This window comes from Somniosus microcephalus, chromosome 3, assembly GCF_052327205.1.
Source record: "Somniosus microcephalus isolate GS21.2 chromosome 3, FLI_Smic_1.0, whole genome shotgun sequence".
NCBI classification, from domain to species: Eukaryota; Metazoa; Chordata; class Chondrichthyes; order Squaliformes; family Somniosidae; genus Somniosus; species Somniosus microcephalus.
Genome location: NC_140989.1, coordinates 176,685,136 through 176,707,317, shown reverse-complemented (window position 1 = coordinate 176,707,317; position 22,182 = coordinate 176,685,136).

Sequence of the window (22,182 nt, the reverse complement as noted above, 5' to 3'; positions counted from 1 at the left end):
AAGGGATGATCACTGCCTGTTGCTGATGGAAGTCTTCGTGTCAGAATTCTTCCTTTGATCTGCAGACCCGAGTCTTTTCTCAGCAGAATGGTGAGGGCGGATGCCTCCTCTCGACGCCCGTTAAACTGCCTTGGATGTATCTCTGCCGCAGGGTAAGATCGTAATCGTCGCCACTGTTAAGTTTGTGTGTTATAATGAGAATTACTACACAGACCACAAGAGTAAACTTTAACAGGTCTTTACTGGTTGAAGGTCAGGGCGGAACTGCCCAATAAATCATTACACAGCACTTATATACCGGTGTGGTCACCACCGGTATTGCAGTATACAGCAGCCAAGATAAAGTAGTGCAACCCTTAAAATAGTTCTCTTAAAGGTGGAACGGTTACATACACTACAGTAACAATAGTTGCTTGTTGTTCAGGATTGGTAGAAAAATCGTTAACAATAAGGTTTCATCAGATTGCTATTTGTAATAAAATCGGATCCTTGCTTTATTCTCATTCGATTTTGATGTTGCTGTGAGCAGCGGGCAAAGGATTCTGACAGCCTGTTAGACCTGTCAGATTGGGCAGGCAGTGCTGAGTTTTTGAACCCTTTTGATAAATATCAGTGAGCAATTGTAAGATACAGAACACGTGTGTCTGGGTATCCATTCTCTTTGAGTTTGGACTAATACTATTCGGCTTCTTTGACAAACAGAACCAGTATTAAGGGTCTCACCACTGTCACATTGAGAAGGAATAGTATTGGTTGTCCTGCCTTTTAGAAACAGAAAACAGAACTTACTGACAGCCTGAACAAATGCCCCTGTGGTTTTATTTTTAATTTAAAGCATAAATCGCAGCATAACAAATAATGGCAAAATACACTAACGTAAAATACTACTGTAACAGTCACCAACAACATTAAAACTGAAGTACAGAAAGTGAGTCATTGTTCAATAAATAACCCTTTATTCACCTCTTAAATTCTGAGGTGAACCGTTAGGTACATAACCCCAGATCGGTCAAGGATGGTCTTCGACGTAGAGAAAAGTTTCCACTTGTGGGCAAGACCAGAACTAGAGGTCATAAATATAAGATAGTCACTAATAACTCCAATAAGGAATTCAGGAGAAAATTCTTTACCCAGAGTGGTTAGAATGTGGAACTCGTTACCACAAGGTGTAGTTAAGGTAAATAGCATAGAGGTATTTAAGGGGAAGCTAGAAAAATACACGGAGGAGAAAGGAATAGAAGGATATGCTGATAGGTGGGAGGAGGCTCGTGCAGCATAAACTCCAGTGTGGACCAGTTGGGCGAATGGCCTGTTTCTGTGCTGTAGATTCTATTTATTCTATGAAGGGAACTCCCGCATTTTACAACTTGACCAAGAAAGTTGTAAAAGAGGGAACAGGCGAAGGAGGAATGAGGAAATAAAGCCCAAGGCCTGAGGCCCAGACCGAGCTATTGGGAGCAGCAGCGGGAGCGGACCGACCTGTGAGGGAGCAGGCGAAGGAGGAGCGAGGAAATAAAGCCCGAGGCTCGAGGCCCAGACCGAGCTATTGGGAGCAGCAGTGGGAGCGGACCAACCTGTGAGGGAGCAGGCGAAGGAGGAGCGAGGAAATAAAGCCCGAGGCTCAAGGCCCAGACCGAGATATTGGGAGCAGCAGCGGGAGCGGACCAACCTGTGAGGGAGCAGGCAAAGGAGGAGCGAGGAAATAAAGCCCGAGGCTCGAGGCCCAGACCGAGCTATTGGGAGCAGCAGTGGGAGCGGACCGGCCTGTGAGGGAGCAGGCAAAGGAGGAGCGAGGAAATAAAGCCCGAGGCTCGAGGCCCAGACCGAGCTATTGGGAGCAGCAGTGGGAGCGGACCAACCTGTGAGGGAGCAGGCAAAGGAGGAGCGAGGAAATAAAGCCCGAGGCTCGAGGCCCAGACCAAGCTATTGGGAGCAGCAGTGGGAGCGGACCAACCTGTGAGGGAGCAGGCGAAGGAGGAGCGAGGAAATAAAGCCCGAGGCTCGAGGCCCAGGCCGAGCTATTGGGAGCAGCAGCGGAGCGGACCGACCTGTGAGGTAGCAGGCGATTTAAAGGAGGCAGTCACACCCCTTAGATTAATTCATTCAAATTTGGTCCGTGGTCAGGGACAGGTGAGTGTGACTACAAGCGAGGCAGGTATGGGGAACGAGGGGGTAGTGGTGGAGGAGCCTCAGCCCTTGCTCTTGTCCAATAGGTATGAGGTTCTTACTCTCTGTGTGGACGACGGCAGGGACTGCAGGGAGGATGAGCAAACTGACCACCGCACCGTGGTACAGGGAGCCATTCAAGAGGGGGGAGCAAAAAGAAATATGGTAGTGGTAGGGGAAAGCATAGTTAGGGGGATAGACACTGTTCTCTGCAGCCAAGAGCGTGAGTCCCAAAGGCTGTGTTGCCTACCCGGTGCCAGGGTAAAGGACATCTCCTCCGGGCTGGAGAAGAACTTGGAGTGGGAGGGGAAGATCCAGTTGTCGTGGTCCACGTAGGCACCAACGACATAGGTAGGACAAAGAAAGAGGTTCTGCTGAGAGAGTTTCAGCAGCTAGGAACTAAATTAAAAAGCAGAACCACAAAGGTAATAATCTCTGGATTATTACCTGAGCCACAAGCAAATTGGCATAGGATCACTAGGATCAGGGAGATGAATACGTGGCTCAAAGATTGGTGTGGGAGAAGTGGGTTTCGATTCGTGGGGCACTGGCACCAGTGCTGGGGAAAGAGAGAGCTGTTCCATTGGGACGGACTACACCTGAACCACGTTGGGACCGGAGTTCTAGCGAATCGAATAACTAGGGAGGTAGATAGGGCTTTAAACTAAATAAGGGAGGGGAGGGTCCCGGTGGAGAGAAATTTAGAATGCTAAAGAGAAAAGACAAGGAAGCAGTGCAGGAAAGTGATTGGGGTAAGGATAACCAGATTGTGTCAGGAAGGGACAGAGCGTACAAACAAAGGAGTGCACTAACAAATAGGGTCCGGGTAAGAGAAAATGGTAATAAGACAAATAGGGCCATAGTACAAAAAAATGTTAAGATATCTAAAAATGTTAAAAAGACAAATCTAAAGACACTGTACCTGAATGCACGAAGCATTTGTAATAAGGTAGACGCATTAACAGCGCAAATAGAAGTAAACTGATACGTACGGAGACATGGCTGCAGGGTGACCAAGGCTGGGAGCTGAATATCCAGGATATTCGATATTTAGGAAGGACAGGCAAAAAGGAAAAGGAGGTGGGGTGGCCTTGTTAGTAAAAGATGAAATCAGAGCAATAGTGAGAAAGGATATTGACTCAGAAAATCAAGATGTAGAATCCATCTGGGTGGAGCTAAGAAGCACCAAGGGGCAGAAAACATTGGTGGGAGTTGTCTATAGGCCTCCAAACAGTAGTGGTAATGTAGGGGATGGCATCAAACAGGAAATTAGAGATGCACGTAACAAGGGTACTACAGTAATCATGGGAGACTTTAATCTACATATAGACTGGCCAAACCAAATTAGCACTAATACTGAGGAGGATGAATTCCTGAAGTGTGTACAAGATGGTTTTTTAGACCAGTACGTTGAGGAGCCAACTAGGGAACAGGCTATCCTAGATTGGGTATTGTGCAATGAGAAGGGGTTAATTAATAATCTTGTTGTGCGGGATCCTTTAGGGAAGAATGACCATAACATAATAGAATTTTTCATTAAGATGGAAAGAGAAGAAGTCCAATCCGAAACTAGAGGCCTAAATCTAAACAAAAGAAACTATGATGGTATGAGGAGTGAGTTGGCTATGATAGATTGGGGAGCTTCATTAAAAGGCATGGCGGTGGATAGGCAATGGCTAACATTTAAGGAACGAATGCATGAATTGCAACAGTTATACATTCCTTTCTGGTGCAAAAATAAAAAAGGAAAAACGGTCCAACCATGGCTAACAAAAGAAATTAAGGATAATATTAGAGCCAAAGAGGAGTCATATAAAGTTGCCAGAAAAAGTAGCAAGCCTGAGGATTGGGAGCAGTTTAGAGTTCAGCAAAAAAGGACCAAGAGATTGATTAAGAGGGGAAAAATAGAGTATGAGAGTAAACTTGCAAAGAACATAAAAGTGGACTGTAAAAGCTTCTACAAGTATGTAAAAAGAAAAAGATTAGTGAAGAGAAATGTAGGTCCCTTACAGTCAGAAATGTGAGAATTTATAATGGGGAACAAGGAAATGGCAGAGCAATTAAACAAATAAGAACATAAGAAGTAGGAGCAGGAATAGGCCACTTGGCCCCTTGAGCCTACTCTGCCATTCAATAAGATCATGGCTGATCTTGGGCTCAAAGCCACTTCCCTGCCCGCTCCCCACAACCCTTCACTCCCTTATCTTGCAAAAATTTGTCTATCTCCACCTTAAATGTATTTAATGACCCAGCCTCCACGGCTCTCTGGGGCAGAGAATTCCACAGATTTACGACCCTCTGAGAGAAGAAATTCCTCCTCGTCTCAGTTCTAAAAGGGCCATTGTCGAGAGCGGTGAGAGCGGAAGTTCAGTGAGTATTTAAACTCACTTTCGCGGGGTTTTTTTCACAGGCCAGTGTCAGGAGCGGTGAGAGCGGAGTTTCAGTGAGTATTTAAACTCACTTTTGCAGGGTTTTTTTCACAGGCCATTTTTGGGAGCGGTGAGAGCAGAGATTCAGTGAGTATTTAAACTCATTTTCGCGGGCTTTTTTTCACAGGCCATTGTCAGGAGCGGAGGTTCAGTGAGTACTTAAACTCACTTTCGCAGGCTTTTTTACAGAGGCTTACCAATCTCGCAGACCGGCGGTGGCATTCCAGACCACGTCATGATTCAAAACATGATGCGGGCAGGAGGAAGCAGCTAATTGGGTGAATACTTATATTAGTCTATAGTTTGACAGTTAAGGTTCATAGGGCCAGAAATTCAGTGGGCTTTGTGCCCAGTTACCGCCCAAAGAGGGCTTCTGCGCAAGTGTAAGAGGGTGCGCTGATATTCAGCGCTGCGGTAATGGCGGCGGTAGCCGGTAGTGCTGCGCCGACACCGATGACGTCATCGGTGTGCGCAGTGCCCTGGTTCTGCCCCGCTTCCGGCCCAAACCCTATATTTAGTTGCGGCCGCCTCTTCTGCAGCAGCTGCAAACAGCGATTGAAAAACGGGGCCGTACTGCTGCGCTACTGGGGCGCTTTAAGGTGGAGGTGCAGCCGGCCGCTTTTTTGGCAGCCGCCTGCCCGCACCTCCTTCCCCGGCCTCCTCCACCCACCCCCCCGCGGCATTGCTGGCTGCTTTCCGCGAGCCCGGCACTTCTCCGTGGTGCCGGGCTCATTTGCCGGCACAATCCAGCGGCGATCTCGCTGTTGCAGGCACCTCCCCCTTAAGAGAAGGAGGAGGCCTGCAGTACCGCAGCGGGTGGCGCAGCGGGGCCTACAGCGCAGAAATTCAGTTTCAGCGCCCCAAGCGGGGGCGGGCACACCCTGGAATAGCGCCCGGTTCCGACTTGGGGCGCAAAAGCCGAATATCTGATGGGCGCACCTGGCTCCGCGCGCAGCGCTAACTTTTGGGCGTTAGCCTGCTGGCGGGCCTTAACTGAATTTCTAGGCCATAGTTTATAAAGTTTAGAAGGTCTTAATATTGTGGTTATCGTTTCTAAGGTCTCTGTTGAGTAGCGGGGAATGCTAGGAAACAAGGCCCTTGAGTATATCATTTAATTGTAGTATAATTGGTGATATTGATTTAATTTTAATTAATTAAGGGTAAGTCATGGCAGCAAAGCTCGGCCCCGTGGCATGCTCCTCCTGCACTATGTGGGAAATCAGGGACACTTCCTGTGTCCCTGATGACCATGTGTGTAGGAAGTGTATCCAGCTGCAGCTACTGGCAGACTGCATTGCGGCGCTGGAGCTGCGAATGGACACATACTGGAGCATTTGCGATGCTGAGGACATTGTGGATATCATGTTTAATCAGTTGGTCACACCACAGGTAAAGGCTGCACAGGCAGGAAGGGAATGGGTGACCGCCAGGCAGAGTAGTAGGTGCAGGCAGGTAGTGCAGGGGTCCCTTGTGGCCATCCCCCTCTCAAACAGATATACCGCTTTGGATATTGTTGAGGGAGATGGCTTATCAGGGGAAGGCAGCAGCAAGCAACTTCCTGGCACCATGGGTGGTTCTGCTGCACGGGATGGGAGGATAAAGAGCGGGAGAGCTATAGTGATTGGGGATTCTATTGTAAGGGGAATAGATAGGCGTTTCTGCGGCCGCAAACAAGGCTCCAGGATGGTATGTTGCCTCCCTGGTGCAAGGGTCAAGGATGTCTCGGGGCGGCTGCAGGGCATTCTGGAGGGGGAGGGGGAGCAGCCAGTTGTCGTGGTGCATATAGGTACCAATGATATAGGGAAAAAACGGGATGAGGTCCTAAAAGCTGAATATAGGGAGTTAGGAGGTAAATTAAAAAATAGGACCTCAAAGGTAGTAATCTCAGGATTGCTACCAGTGCCACATGCTAGTCAGAGTAGAAATAGAAGGATATTTCAGCTGAATATGTGGCTAGAAGAATGGTGCAAGGGGGAGGGATTCAAATTCCTGGGACATTGGAACCAGTTCTGGGGGAGGTGGGACCAGTACAAAGTGGACGATTTGCACCTGGGCAGGACCGGGACCGATGTCTAAGGGGGAGTGCTTGCTAGTGCTGTTGGGGAGGGTTTAAACTAAAATGGCAGGGGGTTGGGAACCTGTGCAGGGAGACAGAGGAAAGGGATGCAAGGATAGAAGCAAAAGACAGGAAGGAGAAAAGCAAAAGTGGAAGTCAGAGAAAGCAAGGGTGTAAATCAAACATGGCCGCAGTAAACAATAATTCTAAAAGTTCTAAGAGTGTGAAAAAAATAAGCCTGAAGGCTTTGTGTCTCAATGCGAGGAGCATTCGTAATAAGGTGGATGAATTAGCTGCGCAAATAGATGTAAATGGATATAATATAATTGGGATTACGGAGACATGGCTCCAGGGTGACCAAGGCTGGGAATTCAACATCCAGGGGTATTCAATATTCAGGAAGGACAGGCAAAAAGGAAAAGGCAGTGGGGTAGCATTGCTGGTTAAAGAGGAGATTAACACAATAGTAAGGAAGGATATTAGCTCTGATGATGTGGAATCTGTATGGGTAGAGCTGAGAAATACCAAGGGGCAGAAAACATTAGTGGGAGTTGTATACAGACCACCAAACAGTAATGCTGAGGTTGGGGATGGCATTAAATGGGAAATTAGAGATGCGTGCAATAAGAGCACAGCAGTTATCATGGGTGACATTAATCTACATATAGATTGGTCTAACCAAATTAGTAACAATACTGTGGAAGAGGAATTCATAGAGTGTATACGGGATAGTTTCCTGGACCAAGGAACCAACTAGAGATCAGGCCATCTTAGACTGGGTTTTATGTAATGAGAAAGGATTAGTTAGCAATCTTGTTGTGCGAGGCCCCTTGGGGAGGAGCGATCATAATATGAAGAATTCTTCATTAAGATGGAGAGTGAAGTAGTTGATTCAGAGACTTGGGTACTGAATTTAAATAAAGGAAACTATGATGGTATGAGGCGCGAGTTGGGTAGGATGGATTGGGGAATGTTACTTAAAGGGTTGACGGAGAATAGGCAATGGCAAACATTTAAAGATCGCATGGATGAACTACAGAATTTGTTCATCCCTGTTTGGCATAAAAATAAAACAAAAAAGGTGACTCAACATTGGTTAACAAGGGAAATTAGGGATAGCATAAGATTCAAGGAGAGGACATATAAATTGGCCAGAAAAAGCAGCAAACCTGAGGATTGGGAGCAGTTTAGGATTCAGCAAAGGAGGACAAAGGGATTAATTAAGAGGGGGAAAATAGAGTACGAGAGTAAGCTAGCAGGGAACATAAAAACAGATATGTGAAGAGAAAAAGATTGGTAAAGTCAAGCGTAGGTCCCTTGCAGTCAGAATCAGTGGAATTTATAATGGGGAACAAAGACATGGCAGACCAATTAAATACATACTTTGGTTCTGTCTTCACAAAGGAGGACACAAATAAACTCCCAGAGATGTCAGGGAACATAGGGTCTAATGAGAGGGAGGAACTGAATGAAATCAGTATTTGTAGGAAAATGGTGTTAGGGAAATTGACGGGGTTGAAGGCCGATACATCCCCAGGGGCTGATAATCTACATCCTAGGGTACTTAAGGAAGTGGCCCTAGAAATAGATGCATTGCTGGTCATCTTCCAAAATTCTATAGACTATGGAACAGTTCCCATGGATTGGAGGGTAGCTAATGTAACCCCACTATTTAAAAAAAGAGGTAGAGAAAAAATGGGGAATTATAGACCGGTAAGCCTGACATCGGTAGTGGAGAAAATGCTAGAGTCCATTATAAAAGATGTAATAGCAGAGCACTTGGAAAACAGTGACAGGATCGTCAAAGTCAACATGGATTTACAAAAGGTAAATCGTGCTTGACTAATCTACTGGAATTTTTTGAGGATGTAACTGGTAGAATAGATAAGGGGGAACCAGTGGATGTGGTGTATTTGGACTTTCAAAAGGCTTTTGATAAGGTCCCGCATAAGAGACTAGCGTGCAAAGTTAAAACACATGGGATTGGGGGTAATGTACTGACTTGGATAGAAAACTGGTTGGCAGACAGGAAGCAAAGAGTTGGAATAAACGGATCTTTTTCCAAGTGGAAGGCACTGACTAGTGGGGTGCCGCAGGGATCGGTGCTAGGACCCCAGTTATTCACAATATATATTAATGACTAGACAAGGGAACTAGATGTAATATCTCCAAGTTTGCAGATGACACAAAGCTGGGTGGGCGTGTGTGCTGTGAGGAGGATGCCGAGAAACTCCAGTATGATTTGGACAGGTTGGGTGATTGGGCAGATGCATGGCAGATGCAGTATAATGTGGATAAATGTGAGGTTATCCACTTTGGTGGCAAAAACAGGAAGGCAGATTATTATCTGAACGGCAATAGATTGGGAAAAGGGGAAGTGCAACGAGACCTGGGTGTCCTTGTGCACCATTCGCTGAAGGTAAGCATGCAGGTGCAGCAGGCGGTTAAGAAGGCAAATGGTATGTTGGCCTTCATAGCGAGAGGATTCAAGTACAGGAGCAAGGATGTCTTGCTGCAGTTGTACAGGGCCTTGGTGAGACCACACCTTGAGTATTGTGTGCAGTTTTGGTCAGTTTTATCTGAGGAAGGATGTTCTTGCCATGGAGGGAGTGCAGCGAAGATTCACCAGACTGATACCTGGGATGGCAGGAATGACGTATGAAGAGAGATTGGGTCGATTAGGCTTATATTCGCTAGTCTTTAGAAGAATGAGAGGGGATCTCATTGAAACTTATAAAATTCTAACAGGGCTAGACAGACTAGATGCAGGAAGGCTGTTCCCAATGGTGGGGGAGTCCAGAACCAGGGGTCACAGTCAAAGGATAAGGGGTAAGCCATTTAGGACTGAGATGAGGAGGAATTTCTTCACCCAGAGAGTGGTGAACCTGTGGAATTCTCTACCACAGAAGGCAGTAGAGGCCAATTCATTAAATATATTCAAGAAGGAGTTAGATATATTTCTTAAGGCTAAGGGGATCAAGGGATATGGGGAGAAAGCAGTGACAGGGTACTGAATTTGGATGATCAGCCATGATCGCATTGAATGGCGGAGCAGGCTCGAGAGGCCGAATGGCCTACTTATGCTCCTATCTTCTATGTTTCTATGACCCTTTATTCTAAAACTGTGCCCCCGCGTTATAGATTTCCTCACGAGGGTAAACATCCTCTTTGCATCTACCTTGTCGAGCCCCCTCAGTATCTTATATGTTTCAATAAGATCACCTCTCATTCTTCTAAATTCCAATGCTCAACCTTTCCTCATCTCATAAGTCAACCACCTGATCATTGGAATTAACCTAGTGAATCGTCTCTGAACTTCCTCCAATGCAAGTATATCCTTCCTTAAATAAGGAGACCAAAACTGTACGCAGTACTCAAGGTGTGTTCTCACCAATACCCTGTACAGTTGTAACAGGACTTCCCTACTTTTATACTCTAACCCCTTTGAAATAAAGGCCAACATTCCATTTGCCTTTTTGATTACTTGCTGTACCTGCATGCTAACTTTTTGTGTTTCATGCACAAGGAGCCCCAGGTCCCTCTGAACCGTAGCATTTTGTAATCTCTCTCCATTTAAATAATAATTTGCTTTTTTATTTTTCCTGCCAAAGTGTATAACCTCGCACTTTCCCACATTATACTCCATCTGCCAAATGTTTGCCCACTCACTTAGCCTGCTTATATCCCTTTGCAGGTTCTTTGAGTCCTCTGCACTACTTGCTTTCCCACCCATCTTTGTATCATCTGCAAACTTGACTACATTGCACTCGGTCCCTTCATCCAAGTCATTAATGTAAATTGTAAATAGTTGAGGCCCCAGCACTGATCCCTGTGGCAACCCACTAGTTACCGTTTGCCAACCAGAAAATGACCCATTTATCCCGGCTCTCTGCTTTCTGTTAGTTAACCAATTCTCTATCCATGCTAAAACTTTGGTTCTGTCTTCACGGAAGAGGACACGAATAACTTCCCAGAAATGCGAAGGAACCAAGGGTCTAGTGAGAAGGAGGAATTAAAGGAAATTAGCATTAGTGAAAAAATAATGCTGGAGAAACTAATGGGACTGAAAGCTGATAAATCCCCAGGGCCTGATAATCTGCATCCCAGAGTACTAAAAGAGGTAGCCATGGAAATAGTGGATGCATTGGTTGTCATCTTCCAAAATTCTATAGATTATGGACAGTTCCAGCAGATTGGAGGGTGGCAAATGTAACCCCACTATTTAAAAAAGGAGGGAGAGAGAAAACAGGGAACTACAGACCGGTTAGCCTAACATCAGTAGTAGGGAAAATGCTAAAATCTATTATAAAGGATGTGATAACAGGACACTTAGAAAATATCAACGGGATTAAACAAAGTCAACATGGATTTATGAAAGGGAAATCGTGTTTGACAAACCTACTGGAGTTTGTTGAGGATGCGACTGGTAGAATAGATAAGGGAGAACCAGTGGATGTGCTGTATTTGGATTTTCAGAAGGCCTTTGATAAAGTCCCACATAAGGGGTTAGTGTGCAAAATTAAAGCACATGGGATTGGAGGTAATATACTGGCATGAATTGAAAATTGGTTAACAGACAGGAAACAGAGAGTAGGAATAAATGGGTCTTTTTCGGGGTGGCAGGCGGTGACTAGTGGGGTACCGCAGGGATCAGTGCTTGGGCCCCAGCTATTCACAATATATATCAATGATTTGGATGAGGGAACCAAATGTAATATTTCCAAGTTTGCTGTCAACACAAAACTAGGTGGGATTGTGAGTTGTGAGGAGGATGCAAAGAGGCTTCAAGGCGATTTAGACAAGTTGAGTGAGTGGGCAAATACATGGCAGATGCAGTATAACGTGGATAAATGTAAAGTTATCCACTTCGGTAGGAAAAACAAAAAGGTAGAATATTATTTAAAGGGTGATAGATTGGGAAATGCTGATGTACAAAGGGACCTGGGTGTCCTTGTACACCAGTCACTGAAAGCAAACATGCAGGTGCAGCAAGTAGTTAGGAAGGCAAATGGTATGTTGGCCTTCATTGCAAGAGGATTTGAGTACAGGAGCAAGGATGTCTTACTGCAGTTATACAGGGCCTTGGCGAGACCACACCTGGAGTACTGTGTGCAGGTTTGGTCTCCTTACCTAAGAAAGGATATACTTGCCATAGAGGGAGTGCAGCGAAGGTTCACCAGACTGATTCCTGGGATGGCAGGACTGTCGTATGAGGAGAGATTGGGTCGACTGGGCCTGTATTCACTAGAGTTTAGAAGAATGAGAGGGGATCTCATTGAAACGTATAAAATTCTGACAGGGCTAGACAGGCTGAATGCAGGGAGGATGTTTCCCCTGGCTGGGGGTCTAGAACGAGGGGTCACAGTCTCAGGATACAGGGTAGGACATTTAGGACTGAGATGAGGAGAATTTCTTCACTCAGAGGGTGGTGAACCTGTGGAATTCTCTACCACAGAAGGCTGTGGCGGCCAAGTCACTGAATATATTTAAGAAGGAGATAGATAGATTTCTAGACACAAAAGGCATCAAGGGGTCTGGGGAGAGAGCGGGAATATGGTATTGAGATAGAGGATCAGCCATGATCATACTGAATGGCGGAGCAGGCTCGAAGGGCCGAATGGCCGACTCCTGCTCCTATGTTTCTATGTTTCTAAAGGATGAATCCTAGAAGGATTGTTAACTCTGTTCCTTCAGGATATCTCCTCTTTGATGTGGATTATAAGCCACAAACATTACCGAGTATCCCTCCATTGCCTATCACAATCAAGTAAGAAGCTGGAAGCCCATGGAATTAAGGGGAAAGTGGTGGTATGGATATGGATTTGGCTCAATGACGGGAAGCAAAGGGTGGTGGCGGATGGATGTTTTTAGACTGGGAAGTGGTTTTCAGTGGCGTTCCCCAAGGGTCAGTTTTGGGTCCATTACTGATTTTAATTTTTATAAACGACCTAGACTCGGGTGTAGGGAGCAGCATTGTAAAGTTTGCAGATGATACAAAACTTCACAGTGTTGTAGATAGTGATGAGGGCAGTTGTAGACTTCAGGATGACATGGACAGGATGGTGAAATGGGCAGAAGCAGGGCAGATGGAGTTCAATGCGGAGAAGCGTGAAGTGATTCACTTTGGGAAGACTAATATGGAAAGACAGTGTACTATAAATGGAACGATTTTGTAAAGTGTAGATCCTCACTCTCCCCCCTCCGATCCTCTCTCTCTCCCCCTCTGATTCTCTCCCCCTCCGATCCTCACTCTCCCCCTTCCGATCCTCTCTGTTTCCCCTTAGATCTGCACTCTGTCTCCCCCTCTGAATTTCTCTCTCTCCCCCCACCGATCCCCTTTCTCTCATCCACTTCCGATCCCCTCTGTCCCTCCCCTTTCAATCCGCTCTTCCCCCCTGGGCACCAAGTGACCTTCTCCCACGGAGCTGAGGAAAGCGTGGCTGCAACTGTTGGGTACAGAGCATGTGCGGCCTCGGTAAACAGTACACATGCGCAGAGGGGATTGGGAGTGCATGCACGGTGCCGGGATACTGCGTGCATGCACAGAATGCCACAAAAATGCTTGTGCAAATAACCACAGCGATTATAATAGCAAAGAGATCATGCTAGAACTTTCTGAATCACTGGTTAGGCCTCAGCTGGAGTATTGTGGACAATTCTGGGCACCACACTTCAGGAAAGATGTAAAGGCTTTAGAAAGGGGACAGAGGAGGTTTACCAGGATGTCACCAGGGATGAGGGACTTCAGTTATGAGGAGAGTTTGGAAAAGTTAGGACTGTTCTCTTTGGAACAGAGAAGGTTAAGAGGTGACCTAATAGAGGTTTTCAAGATGATGGGAGGTTTTGAGAGAGTAGATAGAGTAAGGCTGTTCCCTCTGGCAAGTGAGTCAATAACCAGAGGTCATAGATTCAAAATCATTGGAAAAAGATCTAGAGGGGCGATGAGGAGAAATGTTTTCACTCGGAGAGTTGTTGGGATCTGGAACACTCGACCTGAAAAGGTGGTGGAAGCTGATTCCATCAATAATTTTAAAGGGAGTTGGATGGGTACTGGAGGATGAGGAACTTACAGGGTCACGGATGTAGTGTATGTACCCGTCTACCTTTAAGGGAACTATTGAATGTAACCGTTCACCTTTAAGAGGACTACTTTCGGGTGGCACTATTTGTTTGGCTTCTGTATACTGTAATACCGATAGTGACCACACCAGTATATAAGTGTTGTGGCATGATTGCTGGGGCAGATTCGCCCGGACCTTCGAATAGTAAAGACCTGTTTGTTTGTTACTTCTGAAGTCTGTGTATTTATTAACTGCACAACCCACAGACTTTACAGTGGCGACGAGTCCGATCGTACCCTGCGGCAAGATTACCATAAGCAACGAAGAGCGTCGAAGAGAGACAACCGCCCTCGTCGTGCTACCAAAAGAAAACACGAGGCTGCAACAACAGAAAGCAGGAAGACTAACAACAAAAGCTGTATCAGCAACAGGCACTGACTACCCTTCTGCCACGGTGCGGAGTGAGCCGACCAGCAAGAAACAAGGCGGCCGAAGAGACTGTGAGTAGGGGGAGGTGTAGAAGCATCCGGAGGATAAGGGCAGAGCACTCGACCTCGGTCGAGGGGGAGCTGTGCCGGCCAAAGGTCGGGTCCAACGGCGTCGGGTGACAGCCGGACCGCGATCGGCAGGACAATCGGGGCAGCGACCGCAGCCACGAAGCGCTGAGCCTGCGAGTAGGCGCGGGAAGAGAAACCCAGCCGCAGCCGGGGAGGGAAACACCAGTCTGCGAGAGGGCTGGGGAGGCGAACGGGAACCGTGCGGGTGAGAGCCGGGTGCGGAGAGAGAGACTGGGAGGAGCCGGTCCAGCGGCTGAGCTGTTCTCCACCAACGGGGTACTCAGAGCCAGCAAAACCGAACGTGCGGGAGTGGGTGAGAGACACAGCCGAAAACGGGGTGAGAGACTGCGCGAGAGCCAGTCCAGCGGTGAGCTGTTCTCCACCAACGGGGTACCCAGGGCCGGTAGCATCGAACGTGCGGGTGAGAGAGACAGAGCCGGGTACGGAGAGAGAGACTGCGCGAGAGCCAGTCCAGCGGCTGAACTGTCCTCCATTAACGGGGTCTACCCAGCGCCGGTAGAGCCGTGCGGGCGGGAGGAAAAGACAGAGCCGAGTAAGGGGAGCTGTGCGGAAGCCAGCCCAGCGGCTGAACCTGTCCGCTGTGGGGAAAGCATACCCCTTCCACCAGGGAAGAAACGCGGGAAGCCGTCATTAGGCGGGGAAGACGATTGAAGTGGGCGGGGCGAGAAGGAAAGAGCGGGAAACCGCCATTTTCGCGGGAAAACCGCCATCTTAGAAATAAACAAATAAATAAGAATACTTGAAGAAATACTTGTGTTGTACCCAAGGAAAGAAAGATGCCTAAGCGGGCGGACATCAACGAGTTCAATTCGGAGATAGAAGACTGGGCCACGTACGTAGAACGTATTGAGATACATTGTAAGGCTAACAAAATAGCTAAGGAGGAAAAAGCTTTAACCTTACTTAACATGATGGGTGCGAAAACATTCGGGGTGTTGAAGAATCTTCTCTCACCAGCTAAACCGGCAGATCAGACTTTCGATGATATTGTAGCAGCGCTGAAGGATCACTTGAACCCCACACCGTTGATGCTGGCTGAACGATTCAAATTCTACGCAAGAACGCAGAGGAAAGACGAAAGCAATGCGGAATACTTGGTCGAACTGCGTAGGCTAGCGAAATACTGCCAGTTTGGAGGGAATCTGACAGAGGCACTGCGTGGCAAGTTCGTATGCGGATTGTCCAAAGAAGGAACGCAGAAGCGACTACTGGAAGAAAATGACCTCACACTGGACAGGGCTGTCCTCATAGCTGCATCGCATGAAGCCGCAGCAAAAGGAACGGCGGAAATGCAGCTAAAGGCGGCGGCACTAGGGGTGGACCAAATTACTTCGAGCACAACAAAATGCTACCGTTGTGGGAAGACAACACACGACCAGAGTCAATGCTGGGGTAAAAACCAAGAATGCAGGAAATGTGGCAAGATCGGGCACATAGCTAAGGTATGCCGGTCAGGAGCAACGTACAACAATAAGAAGTCACCACAAAAATGGTACGGAAAGGTACAAGAGGTGACTAAGAAGAGTCTGAGGGAACAGAAGTCGGTCTCACACTCCAAATGCAAAGGACTGGACAGTCTGAGAATTCACAACGTGAGCAATGAAGCTGACCGACAAACTATCTGGATAACGCTACAGATTGCAAAGGTCCAAGTAAAAATGGAAGTGGACACCGGATCGGCGTTGACGGTCATGAATAAGCATGACTATAAGAAATTTTTCAAGCATATTCCACTACGGGATACGGAACTAGTACTACAGACATACACGGGGCACAAAGTATTCCCCATCGGAATGATAGAAGTCAAGGTGAGATACAAGGATAAAGATCATCACCGGTTGGACCTGTATGTATTGCCTGAGGGAGGACCACCACTTCTGGGACGGGAGTGGATCCGAAAAATAAAATTGGACTGGCAGTCCCTAAACACCATGACGGTGGATTCCGAAAAAGAGGATGTCAAACCTGAACGGTTGTCCAGAATATTGGACGAAGCTAAGGAGGTATTCCAGCAAGGACTGGGAACGTTGCGAGGTATTAAAGCAAAGGTTAAGATTGCAGAAAATGCAAGCCCAAAGTTTTTTAAGGCCAGATCAGTTCCTTACGCAATACGACCAGCTGTGGAGGCAGAACTGGAAGAACTTGAACGATCAGGGGTTCTGTCAAAAGTGGACTGGAGTGAGTGGGCCACGCCCATTGTTCCCGTCATGAAGTCCTCACCGAGTAATAAGCCTGGGGGACCGGGGAAGGTCCGTATCTGCGAAGATTTCAAGATTACTGTGAATCCGGTGCTTCACACGGTACAATACCCGCTTCCGCGGATTGAAGATATCTTTGCTTCGTTGGCTGGAGGGAAACATTTCACGAAAATAGATCTGGCTCAAGCATATCTACAGATGGAGGTCGAGGAAGAGTCACGCCAGTACCTCACCATCAACACTCACAGAGGCTTGTATCGCTACAATAGACTGGTCTTTGGGGTAGCTTCGGCGCCAGCAATTTGGCAGAGGGCCATGGAACAGGTGTTACAAGGAATTCCAAGCACGCAGTGCTACTTAGATGACATTTTAATCACGGGAAAAGATGAGGAAGAACACCTCACGAATTTGAAACTGGTACTCACCAGGTTGAAGGAGTATGGCCTTCGGGTTAATCGCAAGAAGTGTGAGTTCTTCCAAAAACGGATCTCATACTGCGGTCATGTCATTGACCGAGAGGGACTGCATAAGTCACCCGAAAAGATAGAAGCGGTTGTGAAGGCCCCCGCCCCAGGAAATGTATCACAGTTAAGATCATTCTTGGGGTTGATTAATTACTATCACAAGTTTCTGCCAAATTTATCCACGGTACTGCATCCGCTGAATGACCTGTTGCGGAAAGAAACACCATGGAAGTGGAGTGAGGAATGCAAAAAGGCTTTTCGCAGAAGCAAGGAGCTGATTACCTCTGAAGAAGTGTTGGCTCATTTCAACCCAGCATTACCCCTTCGTCTAGCTTGCGATGCTTCCCCGTACGGAATTGGGGCAGTACTCTCGCATAGGCTACCAAATGGCTCGGAAAGGCCAGTGGCTTTCGCGTCCCGATCATTGACACCCGCGGAGCGAAATTACGCCCAGATAGGGAGGCCCTCAGTCTTGTGTGGGGCGTGAAGAAATTCAACCATTACCTACAATGTAAAAAGTTCACATTGCTGACAGACCACCAGCCGTTGGTGTCCATATTCAACCCAAATAAGGCCGTTTCCACCATGACAGCACAAAGGTTACAAAGGTGGTCCGTGTTACTTGGGGCACACCAATACGAAATTGAGTACAAAAGGTCTAAACAGCATGGAAATGCTGATGGGTTGTCACGCTTGCCATTGCCGATGGTAGAAGAAGCGAGTATAGTGGACCCAGTAGAGTTGTTCCACTCATCCATAGTGGAGTGTCTACCGATAACAAACTCAATGATTGAGAATGAGACAAGGAATGACCCGACTCTTTCACGAGTCTATGATGTAACGGTGGAGGGATGGCCAGCACAGAGCGAACCAACACTGCAAGCATTTGCACAGAGGAAAGAACAACTGTCAGTGTGTCGAGGAACCCTGATGTGTGGATCTAGAGTGGTGATTCCACCCAAACTCCAAAAGAAGGTGCTAAAGGAGCTGCACGAAGGACATCTGGGGGGAGTAAAGATGAAAAATCTAGCAAGAGCGTTTGTGTGGTGGCCAGGCATTGATGGAGACATAGAGGAGATCACGAAGAACTGCCTAGGATGTCAGCGGGTTCAGAACGCGCCACCCCAGGCTCCTCTGCATCCATGGGAGTGGCCCTCATCGCCTTGGCAAAGAGTACACATCGACTTTGCTGGTCCATTTATGGACTCGATGTTTCTAATAGCGGTGGATGCCCACTCCAAGTGGCCGGAAGTAATTAAGATGACCACCACCACGACGGAAAAAACCATCGCAGTGTTAAGGACTATGTTTGCTCGGAATGGCCTGCCGGAACAGATCTGTTCTGATAATGGGCCACAATTTGTGTCCGAAGAATTCAAGAAATTCTTAAAGAGCAATGGGGTTAAACATTACACGTCAGCCCCATACCATCCCGCCTCAAATGGATTGGCTGAAAGGTTTGTCCAGACCTTCAAGAAGGCCGTAAAGGCCATGAGTAATGAAAATATAAGTCTGCAACATAAGGTGGATAGCTTTCTGTTGGCATACCGAAATGCGACACATGCGGTCACAAATCAAACTCCCGCAATGATGTTCTGTAATAGACGCCTAAGATGCCGGCTGGATTTACTAAAACCAAACGTCAGAAGAGACGTAGAGAACCGGCAATTCCAGGGCATGAACGACAGGGTCACTAGATCTTTCCAGATCGGTCAACGAGTTTTGGCCCGGGACTACCGTACTGAGAAATGGCAGCCTGGAACTATTGGGAAAAGGCTGGGGCCATTGATGTACACCGTGGACATTGGAGACAATATAATAAGGCGCCATGTTGACCAAATCATAGGGTCCGCCACAAATAGGCCACCGACTTCACCACCTTATCCGGGTGATGTTGAAACTGAGATACCCAGAACACCTACTTCCGATCTAGTGATACTGGAGTCTGCTGAACCTGACACGGCTTTTCAAGCCGAATCGACCTTGCCAGAAGCACCTCCTAGCCCGCCTGAAATGACGACACCACTGCGGCGTTATCCTGACAGAATCCGGAAACCCCCGGAAAGACTGAATCTATGAACTGTCTTACATAAACCTGTATATATGTTAGAATGTATGTTCACTATGGACTTAGTAAGTAATAAGCTAAAAAGGGAGGATTGTAGTGTATGTACCCGTCTACCTTTAAGGGAACTATTGAATGTAACCGTTCACCTTTAAGAGGACTACTTTAGGTGTGGCACTATTTGTTTGGCTTCTGTATACTGTAATACCGATAGTGACCACACCAGTATATAAGTGTTGTGGCATGATTGCTGGGGCAGATTTGCCCGGACCTTCGAATAGTAAAGACCTGTTTGTTTGTTACTTCTGAAGTCTGTGTATTTATTAACTGCACAACCCACAGACTTTACAACGGACAAGAAGCGGGGATGTGGGACTAAACACGACTGCTCTTACAAAGAGCCAGCACAGGCACGACGGGCCGAATGGCCTCCTTCTGCGCTGTAAGTTTCTATGATTCTATGATCAGTAAAAGAACTAACTGCCTTAATACAGGAGCATTTTATGTGGGGAAACTTAGCAATGCTTGAACATTGTGAATATGTTTTGATGACAAAACTCTTTGCAAATAACGATGGCTGATTGTTTTAAACCTTTATTTTTGTTCCCAGATTTTCTATGACAGGTTGGTCAGTAACCAGAGGACACAGATTTAAGACCATTGGCAAAAAAGCCATGGGGGCGATGAGGACAATTTTTTTTAAGCAGCCAGTTGCTGTGATCTGGAATGCGCTGCCTGAAAGGGCGGTGGAAGCAGATTCAATAGCAACTTTCAAAAGAGAATTGGATAAATACTTGAAAAAGAAAAATTGCATGGCGATCAAAAATCAACATTTCATTGTGCAGTACACACGTTTGCTGCATATATAAAAAATTGAATTGAATTGGAAAGTGCAGGGGGAGTGGGATTAATTGGAGAGCTCTTTCAAAGAGCCAGCACAGGCACAATGGGCTGAATGGCCTCCTTTTGTGCTATATCATTGATGTAATTAGTTTTGTTGGGAAAGAGGGATGTTACATAGTTATGTTGGGACTACATTGTACAAGTGTACTAACACTCAGATCAAGTGTAGCAGCACTACGATGCTGGGAAAGTAGTGCGCAGATGCCGCACAGCACTTGGAAATATCACCCCACACCATGCGGCAGGCAGCCATTACAACACAAATAAAACAGTAGTTATAATTACAAACTACCGAGTCCAGAGTCGTCTTTACAAAGCACTACGAGCGCTAGAAGACATAACATGGTGGCAGTGGTATAAGTGAGTAAAACTTACGCAAATAAAAACGATATCAGATTGAAGAAAGAAATTTAAAAGCAAACTCTGCAGCGTTGTAACCGCGAATCATACGGGCAGCTAAAATGGCGGCGTCCAATGCACTGACCGCGAATATGCTCCCCATCATGAACTGGGAAGCCGACGATATCGTGGAAGCTTTCCGGAAATTTAAGCAAAAATGCGAGCTTACATTTAAAAGTTTCCTGAAAGGCTCCTCCGACAAGGAAAAAGTCAGCTACATTCTGCTGTGGGCGGGAGAAAAAGGCTTAGATCTCTATAACAGCTGGAGTTTATCCGAAGAGGATAAAACGAACCCTACGGAGATTTATGAAAAGTTCAGTAACCATCTCGAGCCTAAATCAAACCACCACATACACAGGTATAAATTCCAAAGCTTAAGACAGGAACCTGGTGAAACGGCTGACAATTTCCTGACGAGATTAAAAAACGAAGCCAGCAAATGCAAGTTTACGGAACTAGAAGAAAGGCTGGTAGACCAATTAATATGGGGATCAGCACATACAGAAGTGCAAAAAGAACTAATAGGAAAAGAAAAGCTCAGAAAATCAGAAGCCATAGATACAGCGAGGGCTCACGAAGCCACAAAACAACAGATGAAAACGCTGAATACTCATACGGCTGATGTGCGGACAACTCCCGAACCGGATCACAGAGTAGATGCAGTGCGCGAAAAGCACAGCACACAAAAACAAGTATATGACAGCGGGAAGAATACGTGTAGAAACTGCGGAAGACAACACGACTACACAGACAGAAGAAAATGCCCAGCGTATGGAACAAGCTGCAACACGTGTGGTAAAGCAAACCACTGGCAAAAGATGTGCAGAGCTAAAAGAGAGGGGCTACACACCAAAAGCAGAGGTGGGCAGCAGAACCAACAAAAGAAAAACAAAATCCATACCATGGGTGAGCAAGATGACGAAGACTGCGGGTACGACAAAGCTCTGAACATTGAAACCATAAAGGTTCTCTTACACGAAACGTCCAGAGCGGAAAGCACCCCAAAGAAAGAATGGCACACTATCATCCAGATTAAAAAGAGGGTCGAAGGACAGCCCACAACCGTCAATCTAAAAGTAAAGTTGGACACAGGAGCTCAGAGCAACATCCTTCCACTGAGGCTATACCAGAGGATCTTCCCCAAAAACTTGGGTGAAGATAGCTACCCGAAAAGAGGATGTTTAAAAGCAAACAACGTCACGCTGACAGCATATGGGGGGAGCGAGATCAGACAACTCGGAACAACCTATATAAAAGGAACACACAAAAGCAGAAACATCAACTGCATGTTCTATGTGACTGACTCCGAGGGACCGGCGATCCTGGGATTAAACAGCTGCGGTTAATCTCGGTAAACCACGAACTAACAAAAACATCACTGAAAGTCGACAGCAACACCCCACTGGAGAATCGTCCACAAATCATGGACACAAAACATTTGATGGACATGTATCCAGAGTGTTTTGATAACACTGTAGGATGCTTCGGGGAGTTCAAGTACCATATAACAATAGATCCAGAGGTAAAACCCGTCATCCACGCTCCAAGAAAAATACCCATCGAGCTAAAAGAAAAATTATACACCGAACTAAAAGAAATGGAAGAGAAAGAAATAATCGCAAAGGTCACTGAACCCACAGACTGGGTAAACTCGATTGTGGTACGGGAAAAGCCGAACGGGCGGCTCAGAATCTGTCTGGACCCCAAAGACTTAAACCAGGCAATAAAGCGGGACCACTACCCCACACCAACATTAGAAGAAATCACACCAGCACTGGCAGGAGCCAAAGTCTTCTCCAAACTGGATGCCAGAAACGGCTACTGGAACGTAAAACTGGATGGAGAATCAACTAACCTGACGAC